General features: G+C 39.2%; 1 pseudogene; it reads left to right on the plus strand.

Moving 5' to 3' along the window:
- Window positions 1–7,216: 7,216 nt before the first annotated feature.
- On the plus strand, window positions 7,217–7,991 carry LOC124974656 (proline-rich protein 23C-like; annotated as a pseudogene).
- The last annotated feature ends 4,169 nt before the right edge of the window (window positions 7,992–12,160 follow it).

Below are 12,160 nucleotides of genomic sequence, written 5' to 3' on the forward strand. Positions count from 1 at the left end.
TGAACAAACAGAAATGGCATTGTAAGCAGGTTAAATGCAAATGTTCTACTGGTAGGACTAGATCCCACTTCTAGAAGGACATATAAAATAACAGCAGCCTGAGGCTCAGGAGTGCAATTCCAAGACCTCAAAGAAAAAAACAATATGCTGCAAACAAGCACCTGTTATTCTGGCCTTATTCATTTCTGGATTGGATATTATCCACTGGCAATTACAGAGAAGGCTCCCTGGTCTTAGACTTAAGAGGCAAGTGTTGAATCCCCATCCAATCACAAGCACATAGGTGTGTCCAGTGCTGTGAACTGCCAGGAGATGGGGGCAGGTTTCTGTTTCTCATAAGTCCACCATATCTGCCATTTGGTTCTAGACTTCACTCTCCTGCTTTGGAGACCCAGGTTACTCCACTGTGCAGGTTTTGAAGATCTCTTTGGACAAGTACTTTCTCCTGAGACCCCTAGAAATGGTGAGTGGGTAGTGGCATCATAAACTGGGGAGGTAATGTAGGCTTTTGGAACAGTGGGACTGACTGATGCAGGAACAGGAGCTAGCAGACTGGGACTCTGTGTAGTCTCTGAACTCTGCAGGTCTGAGCCCTCCTGTGGGGCAAAGCACCCTCAGTGAAGGTGGGGAGCACATCAGTGATGAAGACCCCTCACTGCCTTTCTTATCCTTGCAGGGCATCCTCAACCCCTACATCAAATACTCTCTGGCATGTATGTGCCTGTGGCCCAGCATCTTCACAGATGCTGATGATTGACAGGTGAGCCCACTTTCGTGATCAAATCTCCTCATGCCATTTTTCTACAGGAGAGCAGCTGTGGTCTATAGGAACCTCATGTCCTCCTGAGCTAGTTAATTTTCAATTTTACTTTCTTCTTTACTTTTATTTTTATTGTGTTGCTAGAAGTTGAACCTCCGGATACTTTATTACTGAGATATATTCCTACTATTTTTATTTTTTATTTTGAGAGAGGGTCAAGGTTAGTTGGTGAGATTGGACTTGTTATGCTTTTATTTATCTAGACTTTTCTATTGCAAGTAAGTGTATAATTTTTACATACATGTGGATTCATATGTGGATTTAGTTTATATTGTGTTTCCTTGATGATTATTATAACAGTATAGTTTCACAATATACATGAATGTCAGGTAATGGTAAGTATTCTTTTGCTCTGATAACTGAAACATTTCTAGGCTAAAATTATATGTAATTTTGTGAAGGAATTTTAAAACTTTATAATTTGGTTTTCTACCTTATTAAAAGTAAAGCATGTGGATTTTTTATTGTTGCATTACACTTATATATAATATTTGGGTTCATTTTGACATAATCATAGAAACAAGGACATTCCTTAACATTATAAAGGCAATCTATGCTAATCCCATGGCTAATATCATTCTAAATGGTGAAAAACTGAAAGTGTTCCCCCTAAAAACTGGAACAAGGCAGGGATGCCCTCTTTCACCGCTTCTATTCAACATCGTCCTTGAGACTCTAGCCAGAGCAATCAGACAAACCAAAGAAATTAAAGGGATACAAATAGGAAAAGAAGAACTCAAACTATCCCTGTTCACTGATGACATGATTATATATTTAGAGGAACCTGGAAATTCCACCAGAAAATTTTAGAACTCATAAGTGAATTCAGTAAAGTAGCAGGTTACAAGATCAATGCTCATAAATCCAATGCATTTTTATACATAAGTGATGAATCTTCAGAAAGAGAAATTAGGAAAACTACCCCATTCACAATAGCCTCAAAAAAAAAATAAAATACTTGGGAATCAATCTCACAAAAGAGGTGAAAGACCTCTACAATGAGAACTACAGAACACTAAAAAAAGAAATTCAAGAAAACCTTAGAAAATGGAAAGATCTCCCATGTTCCTGGATAGGCAGAATTAATATTGTCAAAATGGCTATACTACCTAAAGTGCTATACAGATTCAATGCAATTCCAATTAAAATCCCAATGATGTACCTTGCAGAAATAGAGCAAGCAATTATGAAATTCATCTGGAAGAATAAAAAACCTAGAATAGCTAAAGCAATCCTCAGTAGCAAGAGCGAAGCAGGGGGTATTGCAATACCAGATCTTCAACTCTACTAAAAAGCAATAGTAACAAAAGCGGCATGGTATTGGTACCAAAATAGACAGGTAGACCAATGGTACAGAATAGATGACATGGACACAAACCCAAATAAATACAATTTTCTCATACTAGACAAAGGTTCCAAAAATATGCAATGGAGGAAAGATAGCCTCTTCAACAAATGGTGCTGGGAAAACTGGAAAACCATACGTAATAGAATGAAATTAAACCCCTATCTCTCATCCTACACAAAACTCAACTCAAAATGGATCAAGGACCTCGGAATCAGAACAGAGACCCTGCATCTTTTAGAAGAAAAAGTAGGTCCAAATCTTCAACTTGTTGGCTTAGGATCAGACTTCCTTAACAGGACTCCCATAGCACAAGAAATAAAAGCAAGAATCAACAACTGGGATAGATTCAAACTAAAAAGCTTTCTCTCAGCAAAGGAAACTATCAGAAATGTGAAGAGAGAGCCTACAGAGTGGGAGAATATCTTTGCCAACCATACCTCAGATAGAGCGCTAATTTCCAGAATCTATAAAGAACTCAAAAAACTCTACACGAAGAATACAAATAATCCAATCAACAAATGGTCTAAGGAAATGAACAGACACTTCACAGAAGATGTACAAGTAATCAACAGATATATGAAGAAATGTTCAACATCCCTAGTAATAGGGGAAAGGCAAATCAAAACTACCCTAAGATTTCATCTCACCCCAATTAGAATGGCGATTATCAAGAATACAAGCAACAATAGGTGTTAGCGAGGATGTGGTGAAAAAGGAACACTCATACATTGCTCGTGGGGTTGTAAATTAGTGCAGCCACTCTGGAAAGCAGTGTGGAGATTCCTCAGAAATCTTGGAATGGAAACACCATTTGACCCAGCTATCCCACTCCTTGGCCTATACCCAAAGGACTTAAAATCAGCATACTACAGAGATACAGCCACATCAATGTTCATTGCTGCTCAATTCACCATAGCCAGATTGTGGAACCAACCTAGATGCCCTTCAGTTGATGAATGGATAAAGAAACTGTGGCATATTTATACAATGGAATATTACTCCGCAATAAGAATGATAAAATTATGGCATTTGCAGGCAAATGGATGAAATTGGAGAATATCATGCTAAGTGAGATAAGCCAATCTCAAAAAACTAAAGGATGAATGATCTCGCTGATAAGCGGATGAGGACATATAATGGGGGGTGGGAGGGGTTAGCATTAGGTTTAGGGTTAGGTTTAGGGTTAGGGATAAGGAGAGCGGTAAGAATGAAGGAAAGAAGGACTGTATAGAGGGAAAAGAGGGGTGGGAGGGGTGGGGGGAAGGGAAAAAAAAACAAACATCATTGCCCTATGTAAAGGTATGATTACACAAATGGTATGCCTTGACTCTATGTACAAATAGAGAAACAACATGTATCCCATTTGTATGCAATTAAAATAAATAAATAAATATAAAAAAATAAATAAATAAAAAAATAAAATTAGCTGGATTAAATGTAAAAAAAAAAAAAGAAACATGGAATATGGTTTGCTCCATTTTATTACCAGTAGTTCCTTTTTTCCTCTCTTCTTACCCTTTCCTCTTTTCCATTTATTTATACTTGTATAAGTTATTGCTTTATTAATACATATAAAAGTAGAATTTACTCATATATTCATATAGGTACATAGCAATTTTACTGAGATACATTGTAGGTTAATTTAGGAGAAAATTTTCTTCTTTGTAGTGATGAGTTCTATCATTAGCTCATGGGATGTGTAAGTGTGTTATGTACTTCCAATGATTTTTATTTTCTCATAAGTTATACAGTTTTTCTTTCTATACATGTGAAATAAAACATGAATATTGTACATATATAAAACTTAAACATGGTGTTTCTATATTTCTTAAACTGGACATAATATAGCTAAAGATGTGACTGTCTCCTAGTAATCATTTTTCCTACAGATTATTTTTTATGTCTTCTAAGATGTGCACTCACTTGAATCATGCCCTTGGGTTTGTAAGGTTTGTGTTTGGATGAGTACTGTTGTGTTCTTAAATGTTATCACGGTCACCTATGCTGTAATTTCTATAAGTCTCTCTGACAGTAAGCATCATATATCTTTAATAGCAAGAGCTTTCACAATTGATAACAAACTCTTTCTGAGTTTACGAATATTCATTTTTTTATCACCATTGATATTATAGTTTGTCTATGGTGGAATTTTATTTTATATTTCTCTAAATATTTCTAATATTTCTTTAGATTTTGAAATATTTATGATTATTGAACACTTAGATATAGATATTCCCTGTATTAATTGGCAGCTCAAGTTATTTGCCTGCATTTCTTTTGTGGTTTCTGTCTTCAAAGATAAGAAAACATATCCAAAAAGCCATATAGAGTTGGATTTCAAGGCAAAAAAAAAAGGTTTTGCTACTAATTAATAAAAAAAAAAAAGCTTATATTTTGTACCCCTGGGTTTTATTGTAGGTATCTTGTATGTTTTGTATTTGAAGGTTATTTTGAATAAAATTCTAGGGCTTCTCTTAGGCAATTCTAACAGGAAATATAAATAAGGAAAATCTCACTTTCCTGTGGATGCAGAAAAATGAATATTTTTACTCAAAATCATTTGTTAAGTAAATTCTTGAATGACACATTCACCAAATCAGCCACTCCTCTTCCTTGAAGATTCTTTTTAATGTTTTTGAGAGTGAATCATGCATTCTTTTTTTCCAGATTTTGGACTTTAACACAAAATTATATAGGATAAGATTTGGTAAATCCTAGATATATGCATCATAATTTATTGTTTTATGAATGATATATAGTAGAGATAGAAACTAAAGGACATATATTTTTTAGAAATAATTACATATTTCTTCTTCAAAATTTCTCATGAGACTTTTAGATTTATTTCTTTTCTGAGCATATTCAGACTCTGGGCCTGTGATGTGCTTTTCTGCACCTTGAAATCTCCAAGCATTTAACTTGAACAAATCTAGGTTGATAGTTCAGTTTCAGGAGTTACTTAACATGAAAGAGGAAAAAAAAATATATTTTTCTCCAGGGATGTCTTCCCTAGATACTCTCTTCCAAATGGAGAGAAAATAATATTTTTCCTGACACATCCTCCACATCAGGAGCAAATCAACCTTTGAGGAGCTTGGAAGGGGTTTCATATAGTTCTGCCTCTGGGTAGTTCTCTTTGTGCAACTAAGTTGTCATTTAATATCCAGAAACCTATGTTTTCTCATCTCTAAAATGGGAATAATTTTAGAGGATACAGATGAATCGTGCTCCTCATGGAGGCTAGTAATACATGTATGTGCTGTGGCCACAGCTGACAAAGCACCTGGGAAACACTGAGCAGATACTGATTGTTTAACCATTATCTGCCACTCACATAAATTTACTTTCAAAATCTTAAAATAAACTTCACTGTAGGCATTAATGCCATTCTCAATTCCAACAAAAAAGTATAAATCTTCCTTGTCTAAATTCCAAATTCCAATTCTCTGGTGGTTAAAGGTGGTACATCTGATTGTGTTTCCTTACAGTGATTTTACTCTGTGTCCCCAATAAGAGTTATCTGCCCATGCCTCTATCACCCATGTTGAACTATGTTTAGAAAATGACATAGAAACCTGTATTTTCTTCTGGTTTGCAAAAGAGGGTTCAGATTTCATTTGGCTGGTGTCATTTCTTGTTTTAAACTAAACCAGGATTTTCCCAGATTCTAGAAAAAGAGCCACATAAACAATCAGATATATACAAGGTTTTGTTTATATGTAATATATGTGCATATTATATGTATACACATAGATTCAAGCAAGTCTCTTACCTGCTTTTCTTTTAGGTAAGGAATACAATTCCTTACCCATATTTCTTCTCAGGTCCAAAAAGCAGGAAAGATACTACCCTGAGTGAAAGCAGGAAGCTTTAAACAGAAAGCTTCCAGAGGTAGATTTTCTCCCTCAAAATGCTGGCCATTTTCTATTCCATTTCAGATACCAGAAAGCAAGGAAAATATATTAATAATTATATATATGCTCACAAAACACACACTCATAGAAATTCTGCTTTTTTGATTAAGTGCCACCAAGTTCTAAAATAATAAGAAAAGTTGTATGAGTTATGTGGTGTAGTGGAGGTGTATGGACTTTACAATTAGACACAATTTTCTTTTAGTTTTGTACTCGGGTTGAATCAGGGCACTTAACCACTGAGAAACATCCCCATCACTTTTTTATATTTTATTTAGTTACAGTTTCTTGCAATTTGCTGAGGCTGGCTTTGAACTTTCAATCCTCCTACCTCAGCTTTACAAGCTGCTGGGAGTATAGGTGTGTGCCACCATGTCTGGCCAAAAAAAAAAAAAAAAATTCATCTTGATTCCAAGCCCACTTGCTTATTTAGTGGCTTTCATCATAGGAAGAAAAATATAATGAACTGGCAATTAGGTCTAAAGCCAAATTGCAAAATAAGGAATTGATCTTTAATACTGAATTCTCACTGGTCAGTCAAAACCATGAGACCAAGGAGATAGGTCTCAAGCATAAATCCTATTTGTTAAACTTTTTCTTTAGACAAAAATGTTAAAAGAGGGAAAGGTATGTATGATACAGATTTTAGCTCTTATTGTTCACCTGAAACTACCCCCTTTGAGAAAAAATGTGGATTTTTTCTCTGATGCGAGATAATTTATTTTCATTACAAATCATACACTAAAAATCAGTATTATTTTACTTGAGATGCAGACAAGAGTCAATGAATTTTACCCCTCTAATAGGTTTTAAAATATGGGAACAACATAATCTATTTAATTAACAAAGTTAAACTATCAAGACTGACACCCGGGTTCCGCTGGGTCGCTTGCAATATAATTGGCCCTCCAGAGCGCATCCGGGTCTGCAGAAAGACCCAAAGTTCCAAGGTGCGAGGCCAAGCCCAGCAGCAGGCGCGGGTCTCCAGAAGCCAGGACTCCAGTCCGTCCTCCCGCTCAGCCCACCTCGCCTACCGCTCAGACCTGTCCTTCACCGCGGGCAGCACCACGCCGCCTGAGCCCCGCACTCACCCTGCCGGGACCCCACAGCGCAGACCACAGCGCCTTCGACCTGATGGGCATGCGGCCACGCAGCCCCAGCGACTGCCCTGCGCCCTGGTGGGGACCACAACCCGGAGGACCCGGCCCCACCCAGCGCCCCCGACTAGAAGACCCCACCGACGCCGCCTAGCCCCAGGCGGCGCGCAGCCTACAAGACTCGGCTGGCGCCCCCGCGGACACCACCGCGCTCATCTCCGTGGTGGTCCTGACCAAGGGCTGCGCCTTGCAGGTTCCCCTGGACGACGTGGATCTGTTGCTGGAGCCCGCGCCAACCTCGGTCCTGCGTGTCTCTCCAAGGACACACCCTCATCCTGATCCCCGAGGGCCTCGTGGGCGCCACAGACCAAGGCCCAGGTGGCCAGGGAGAAGCGCCTGATGGCCCAGAACTGGGCGCTTTCCTGAGCACCCCCGGGGAGGACGTGGTGGTCGAGCAGGGATTCTTCTGCGAATCTGTCCCAGAGATCGCCATCCAAGAAGAGGCCTATGAGGAAGACGCCGATCATGAGTTCCTGGAGGCCTGGATGGGCCCTGCAGGGGGCCCAGGGGCGGGGCTCCTGCTCTGCACTGGCGGAGTATCCAGCCCCTGCTCCCAGGGCCCCACCCTTAATTTTGAAAGAAGTTCGCTTGGCACCATGTTGAACCTGGATTTCCACCTTCTGAGGCCCTTCCCCAGCTCACCGCTCCAACCCCTGCCTCCCTCTCCAAGTCCGTGTTCAAGTCCCCAGGCGCCTCCACAGTGCTCTCCAGGCCATCGGAACAAAGCCTGCAGAAGCCTGTTCCAGGAATGAACTGACTTCCATGATCCTTCGCCACCTTACTGGGCCCAGGTGAGGGTCTTCCCAAGTCTTTGTGTGTACACTGCACAGCTGACAAGGTTAGATTACAGGTTTTTTTTTTTTTTTTTTTTTTTTTTTTTTTTTTTTTTTTTAACGTAGGCGGCATTACAGAATTTTGGATCAATGGCCTAATAGAAAATCCAGAAGAAAGATTACCTTGGGCGAAAAAATGCTTTTGAAATACAGTGTACTTTGAGACCTAAAGATTGCTGCTTAGGTCCTTTTCCGTAAAGAAGTCACCAAGACAGTTGCTTCCATCTCAGCTAGTTTTGCTTCAAAACTCAGCTTTAGCACTTTTCTCTAGAAATCCAGTCTGGAGGCAGCACCGTATCACTGCATTCCTTTTCTCCCAAATTCTCGTTACTAAATTTCTTTTGCTTAACTGGGTTGGACCCTAGGCTCTGCTAAGGACTACCTTCTCCCCAAGACCTTTTCCCTGAGGAGGCCCCAGGCACCTTTGAGGACTCTGAAAAGTTGTACTAGAAAAACGTTTGTTACTTACAAAACAGACCTAGAACTGGGAAAGATGATCATACACCCTCATTTTTTCTAGAATGATTAGGTTAGCAAGTGATTTAACACTTGTCAGTGTTTTCTTTCTCAAAAGAACCACATTTTTTCCATTTATTTCATTTTGTGTATTTTTAATATAATTCTGTTCTGAAAAAGTTCATACTTCTAATATTCTGCATTTTTATTGTTATAAGATTCCAGTTTATATTGTATATTGTTAATATTATATAGAAATAATTTGTTTCTTATGTTGATCTGGTATCTAACAAGATTACTTAATTTTATTAGTTATTTAGCAGTATATTCTCTTGGATGGTTGATAAGAACAACAATATCTCTAAATAAGAGACTATTTCTGTCTTCACAAGTCTCTTACATCTTATTTTTCCTTAACCTTTCATATTGTGTATTACTTTACATCCAGGTTGACCAGTGTGTGTGATAGGAGCATTCCAGTCTTATGCCTTATGTTGACATTTATAAATTTCACTGTAAAGTATTATCTTTACTGTACATGATTGGTCAGTAACCCATATCCTGTTGAAGAAGTTAGTTTTCAATCTTTCTGATCTAGAAAAAATGTTGAATTTCTGTTTTGTTTTTGACTAAGACTACAGAGACTTTGTCAAATTATTTTAAATGTTGAATTTAATTGAATTGATTTTTTAAAATTTAATAATTTTTTCATGTATATAATAGTTACATGGAACATTTGGGCCTTTGGGGTATCTTCAAAAACCAGGCAAGAGAACACATGAGACCGGAGTTGGGACTTCAAGGATTTAACAAATCGGATGCCCTTCTGGGGACTTAAGAAGAAAGGAATGAAAGGAGAAAGTGACTGCAGGGTAGTTTTACATCTTAGATGTTAAGTTTTAAAAATTTTCTTCTGTATACATGAGTTTGTAAAGTCTTTTTTTAATGGATTCCTGTGATGATATGTACTGATAGAACTTCTAATGACTTAGTATTTTTGTAGTTCTGCTCTTCCATATAAATTTTTAAGATTGTTCTCATTCTGGGTTCTTTCTCTAATTTGTAGTGTGTCTGAGGGGTGTCTTTTGTTTGGTTGGTTCATTTGGTTTGGTTTTTATGCCCACTGCCCCTAATATTAAAATGTTCATGATTTTGTCAAGTCAGCTTCATGTCATTATAACAAAATAATTACTGATAAAGCTAAAAAAAAACCAAAAAAACTATCACATATAACTATCAGTCAAAAGTGAAATCAAATGTAGTATTCTACATATATGTACATCTCTGCAGTCACACACACTTACAGGCAGATTACATAGTTATAACATGTTAGCATGAGACACATGTGGAGGAAAAAGAGGGCAAAACATTTGTTTTTGCTCCTGTGTACCTCCTTCTCTGACCCAGACTGTGAGGATGGGACCGTTCCTTCAGCAGCCATCATCACCATCATTCTTTCTCAGGATTACAAGAAAAATGGTCTGGATCACCAGTACTTTGTCTGCTAAAACAGGGTCTTGAAATGAACAAACAACATCTAGGAGACTTGTGCACAAGAATAGGTTTTACTTTCAAGGTTACTGTGTAAAGCAAGGAAAGGAGGCAAGGAGAAGGTATGCTTCTCACTACCAGTTCCATAGCAAGATATATACAAATAATTTTATATGAACTTGTGATCCTCCTGCCTCAGCCTCATGAGTCACTGGGATTATAGTTATGTGCGAGCCCACCTGGCTCAGATAATACCTTTAAAACCTGCATAAATTACAATTCTCCTCACAGAATTTATTTTTGTACTAATTTGTTGGGGTACTGCAGACCCCACCCTAGCCCTATCACTTTTTATAATGATAGCCATGCAGCTATGTTGTCTAGAAATCTTCTCACTACCTTACTTGTACTTGGTCATATGGGTTTGACAATTTAACCTCTCAACTAAGAGCTGAAATTATGAGAGTCAATACCACCAGGGTAAATGTGGCACCTGTATCTGAAATGGTCACATGGTTCTCTACTGCTCTAGGTTTTGTAAAACAATGGGCAGGCCTTGGCTCCCTAGGACTAATATTTTAGGTGTTTTATATCTCTTTTGCTTAATTTATCAATTACTAGCACGCAACAGAGAGATCGAATCATCCTTCCTGGTCCTGACTGCCATTGAGGCTAGAGGCTTCCCCCCATATATGGCAAATATGCTAGGCCGGTAGTCAACGACAGGTAATGAAGGAGGTGGCCATGTACCAACCAAAGACAGAAGCTGTATCATGCTCTATAGTCTTTGATGACGGGTAAGGACATGTGCTGGACCCCTCAACCTAAGACAGGCACAGTCTCAAGCCTTTTCTTTTAATTAAAGAAAGGGGGAGCTGTCGGGGTACTGCAGACCCCACCCTAGCCTGGCACTGAGCCGGGGCCCCTGGTTTGCAACATCAAGGACTTCAGTGTGGCACCTGGCACTGAGCCGGGGCGGCCTGGTTTGCAACATTTCAGGGACTTCAGTGTGGCATCTGGCACTGAGCTGGGATGACCTGGTTTGCAACATTTCAGGGACTTCAATATGGCATCTGGCACTGAGCCGGGGCGGCCTGGTTTGCAACAAACAGCTGACACTGCTTAAGGAAGTTAACCTGATTGGCTCTCCCCACATGCTCTGTAACCTGATTGGCTCATGATTCATATATAATGACCGTGACTTCCTTGTAGAAAAAGAAGAAGAAGAAGAGGAAGAGGAGAAAGAAGAACAAGGAGAACAAGAAGGACAATAAAGAGCTCTGATGAACAACCAGTTTGTCGTGTCTCTCTCTGCGGTCAGAGGGAATGCGATAAGTGGTGCCGAAACCCGGGAACCAACAAACCAGCAGCAACTACCTAGGTAAGTTTTAAAGATTAATGTTAACCAGTTTGTCTGTTGTAAATAATAAAATAGGAGTAATAAAGGCAGCCTTAAAGTTCGCGGTAAAGCGACTATCAGGACACACGGAAGGTGGTCCGGGGACATGCGGAAAGTGGTCCGGTTAAAGTGAAAGTAGCACGCGAAAGGCGGCTACACCCTGGACTAAGCGGAAAGCAGTCCACATTAAAAGTATTAAAGTGAAAGTGGCACTCGAAAGGGGGCAAATTAATCATGGGTTCTGAGGTGTCTAGAGTTCACATGGAAGGACTATTAAAGGCTTTATTAAAGGCTAATGGAGCACCTTTAAAGGTTTCCTCAGCTAGGAAGTTTTTAAAAACTGTAGAAGACAAAGCCCCTTGGTTTTTAGATAAGGGCTTGTTAAATCAAGAGAAACTATCACAAGAGACAGAAAAAGGCCCCCACCTGATCGCTTCCACGCAGCTCCATGGCCACCTAGGGAGGGAACACCCATGTCCTTGAAGCAGTCCTCCCCCTAGGCAGAGAGCTCAGCAGCTCCATTCCTCAAAAGTAGTAAGAAATAATGTTTTGTGATTTTCTGCATTCAAACCTAACCTGATTTCTCAACCAGGAAGAAAAAGGGTTAAAAAGTCCTGGGTGATCCTCCCTCCCCCCTGCCTGGCCTTGCTGAAGCCTGCATTGGAATGTAGGCTACAGCGGTCTCAGCGGGAAAGGGAGGTAACCTGAAGATAAGAAAAAAAAAAAAAAAGAAAAAAGAAAA

This window comes from Sciurus carolinensis, unplaced genomic scaffold (genome assembly GCF_902686445.1).
Source record: "Sciurus carolinensis unplaced genomic scaffold, mSciCar1.2, whole genome shotgun sequence".
Classification (NCBI taxonomy): domain Eukaryota; kingdom Metazoa; phylum Chordata; class Mammalia; order Rodentia; family Sciuridae; genus Sciurus; species Sciurus carolinensis.